Here is a 4,279-nt window from a genome sequence, read left to right as displayed (position 1 = left end):
GCCACTATGACGTGCACTGACCACCAGGGGGCAGATGCTCCGGCCAGTAGGTTAGCTTGCTGCTGGGGTCCCGCCAATCGGGACTGAGTGAGACAGGCCAGACATGCCCTGGAGCCCTCCGGCAGTCCCTCCCCAGCTGGCCAACCTCCCATGTCCCTCCCTGGACCTGATCATACACCAGTGGGATCCCTCGGCTTGGCCTGAGCCCTCTCGCAATCCAGGATCCCTTGGGGGATGTCAGGGAGCCGGTGTTAGCCTGATCCTGCAGACCAGGCCGAGGGACTCCACTGGGGCACCAATTCATGCACCAGGCCTCTAGTAATAAAATAAAAAGCTACCAGGGTAGTGGATTCACGTCATTGTACATTTGTCAAAACCCTTAGAATGTTCAATACCAAAAGTGCAAACTATGAACATAGGATGACAATAATATGTCAATGTTGGTTCATTGATATGTACCACTCTGGTGGCAGATATTGAGAATGGGGGAGGCTACATATGTCAGGATTCAGGGACATATACCAGCACTCTGTAGTGTTTGTTCAATATTGCTGTGAAACTATAATGCTCTAAAAATGGTCTAGTAAAAGTTAAAAAAATTAAAAAGAGTGGCCAGGGTTTTCTGAAATCATGTCTTCTTTCTCCTTTTTGGACAAAATGCTCCTTAAGCCATCCAAAATCCACTTACCTCAGATTTTGGGTGTTTTCCAAAGTAGGACTACTCATTAAAAAACAGACAAATTGCATTCTTCTGCCACTAGATGGCATAGAAAAATAACAATGTTTGTGTAACGGTGGAAGAACTGAAAACTCACGTGGAAATGCAAAGTAAGGCAGTAGACTTAAGACAAGCAAGGGGAAAATCCAGTTATAATGAACTGAAAGGCACACACATTTAACTGGGACTTTTAAGCAACACATACTTAATTGATTTATTTTACAATTACTTGTGCTTGATGTTATAGCTCTTTGATATCTGTTGACTAAGCAAATGAGTGAAAGGGGAACTTGGATCCCCTCAAAGAGATATGTTGTAGAAAAAAATTGTACTTTAATGGAAAACTATGCAGTGGATGTATTACAGCCTGGCAGATCTAGTTGAGAAGAATTGGGCTTTGAGATATTTTGCACCTTTGCAAATTGAGAGTAATTAGTGGGCATGCAAACTCTGACTCAAGAGTTTTGACTGACTTCCCTCAGATCTGTGGAAAACCGGTTTTATCTTCATTTGCAATTCAATTTCTTTATTACATAAAAATTTGTGCTTTTGACTTGCCCATGGAACTGATTATAACTTTTGCTTTGTTCTTTCGCATTTCATATATAAAATAATAATATTTAATACCTGCTCATTTTTATATTTGTATGAGTCATGATTTTGCCTTTTTCTGAAAATCACCATCATCAGAACCTTTAGAGAAACAAGCTGATTGGGAACAAGGTTCCCCTTAAACCTGCCAGCTGACAGAGTGGGTGCATACACAATTGGAATACTAGGATACTGAGTTGAGAGGAGGCAGAGAAAGCCACCCCCCAAAAATGCTTTTGGGATATTGATTCAGTTTATTTTTAAGAAAAGAAAGACTTAGGAAAAACCTTTGACTTTCCCCCAAACTGCCTAAAAGAATTTAGACAGAGGACCTGCTCCAGGAAGGGAGATATCATAAATAACTATAGTTTAACTAGAGGCCCGATGCACAAGATTTGTGCATGGGGGTGGGGGCAAGGGTCCCTCAACCCAACCTGCACCCTCTCCAATCTGGGAGCCCTCAGGGGATGTTCAACTGCCAGTTTAGGCCCGATCCTTGCAGGCAGTTGGATATCCCTCTTACAATCTGGGACCTCTGGCTCCTAACCACTCACCTACCTGCCTGCCCTAACCACTCTGCCTGCCTGTCTGATCCCCCTAACTGCCCTGCCCTGCCGGCCTTTACCTTCCTTCCCACCTTAATTTTTTTTCTTCACTTCCTCCCTTGGACCTGCTTTGCTCCCTCCCCCATTTCTTCCTTCTTCCCATTCTCCTTTTAAGCTCTACCACCTCCCCTTTAAAACTTTTTTTCCTTCCTCTTTCTCTCTTATCCTACCTTCCCCATATACTCTTCTCTGCTTACTTCTATCATTTTCATTATAGCTCCTACAGGTCACTCATACATGCTCTTTCCTTCTTTAACTCTGCTCTCTACTGACTCCTTTATAAAGTTCTTCCCTCTCTCCTTCCCTTCTTAAAGCTTCCGTTAACCCCCAGCCCAGGGCTCAGCCCCGGCCAGGTGTTCACCATCCTCCCCACCGCTGTCCTGTTCCCATTTCCTGCCTGGGATGCCCAGCCCAGCAAGGGTGGCTGAGGCCCGTGCGGCCCAGGTGCTGCTGCTGCCACGAAGCAGGAGCACCTCTGCCCAGAAGGCCTCAGACCGTCCACCACTCTATCCCGGATCTGTGGGCGCCTCCCGGCTAACAGCCTGTGCTGGGGGGCCACCGCCCTCCTCCTGTATGGGTGGGGCTCCTGCCCTGGACCCCACCACCACCCCCCCTCCTGTGTGCAGCCCCATGTTTCCTTCTTTTCCATTCCTGCGTCTTTTTTTTGTTCCCTTTCTGTATTTCTGTTTCTCTTCTTGCCTGTCTGCATGCAGGCCTGCCTTCCTCTCCCTCTCCTTTTTTATCCCTTCCTATTGTATCCTATTCTACCCTGGGTCTTGCAGCTGCCTGAGCAGATGGCGGGGATGCAACCTGCAGATCCAATCCTGATGTTACAGTGTAACGGATAATTTGCATATTTCTCTACTATTAGTATAGACATAAAGTAAGTGTGGTAGATGGGGAGGAACCTAGCAGGCTTTGATTAAAGTCCTGTCTGTATCCCACTGTTAAACACAACCCAGCAAATATTTATTTACCAAACATTTGCTTTTCCATCTCCATATGACAGAGTCAGATTAAACCAATCAGGGCCACTCATGGAAATCTGGACTTGAGACAGAGAGACAGGTAGTTTCTACTGGGCACTTATACCCAGAAGAGACATAAAGTTAGATGTGGAGGAAGCCTGTGCAATGCCCCCCACAGCCCAGACGAGCTCTAAACCTTAAGTGAAGATTGGTCTAATGCTAGTAAAGGGTGACACTATTAGGTACTAGGAATTGGTGCTCCATGAGACCACTCAAGAACAAAAACTTCCTCCGTCCTTCTTTCTTCCCTCCCATCCATCTATCCATCCATCCATCCATCCACTCATCCACCCACCCATCCACTCATCCATCCATACCTCTCTCATCTATAGTTAGTTCTTTGGGTTTCTGGCACCAGAGGATAATATAAATGTGATCTCCCAAACAGAGGACAGGTAGTGATTTTCATTCTGGGCTCGTCTTGGTTCTTTTCTTACTATACAGCAGTAATTTTTTCCCTTAACACCTAAAATATTATTTATTTAAAATTGATTTGAGAGAGAGAGAGAGATAGATCAATTTGTTGTTGCACTTATTTATGCATTTATTGGTTGATTCTTGTATGTGCCCTGACCAGAGATCAACCCACAACCATGGTACATGTGGATGAGGTTCTAACCAACTGAGTTTGAGTTACCCAGCCAGGGCTATAGTAAGTTTTCAATGATATTAATGGTGTGGATGAGGAGAATTTTCTAGTAAAAACAGATTTAAAGTACGTAAGTAGTCAGGCTGGTTCTGGTAAGTTGTTCTTGACTTAAACTTATCACTACTACTCTATAACACTGATCAGTCTGCGTTATCATTTGCCTAATAAGAAGAACAGTGTGACTATTTTTAAAAAATTGATTTTAGAGAGAGAGGAAGTGGGGGAGAGAGAGGGAGACGAGAGATAGAGATTCTGAGCTACACAGGCCAGGGCTATCTGTGTGACTATTTTAACTGCAAAGGCGCTGATGAAATGTAGAGACCTTTCTGATGTTATTGTTAAAGATGGAAAGGGCTGAATTTGATCCCAGAGAATCTGCAAATATAAATAAAGCATTGGTGTTGGTTGTGACCTGGGATGTACATTTGAATCACCTGGAAAATTTTTTCAAAATACAGTCCAGACTTATAGAGTGAGATTCGCTCAGGATGTCAATTCTAACTGAGCTCTGCAGATAACTGCACACCCAGCCTTAATTTAATACCTGCCTTAATCTGATCACCGAGTGATGGTACCACTTCATTGAATTCAACCTCTGCATGGAGGGCTTGAACTACGTAGTCACGATGGTAACAAAGATGAGAGATAGAACCCAAGACAATCATTGTATTTACACATAAAGGGAGAA

The 4,279-nt window shown here is 44.1% G+C and overlaps 1 protein-coding gene across 1 annotated transcript in view; it reads right to left on the bottom strand.

The window, feature by feature from the left end:
* Positions 1 to 4,279, bottom strand: part of CCBL2 (cysteine conjugate-beta lyase 2) — a 78,225-nt gene that overhangs the window by 67,567 nt on the left and 6,379 nt on the right. The gene's annotated exons all lie outside the window — the stretch shown is intronic.

Source organism: Myotis davidii, unplaced genomic scaffold (assembly GCF_000327345.1).
Source record: "Myotis davidii unplaced genomic scaffold, ASM32734v1 scaffold156, whole genome shotgun sequence".
Lineage (NCBI taxonomy): Eukaryota > Metazoa > Chordata > Mammalia > Chiroptera > Vespertilionidae > Myotis > Myotis davidii.
This window is presented reverse-complemented; position numbering and strand designations above follow the sequence as displayed.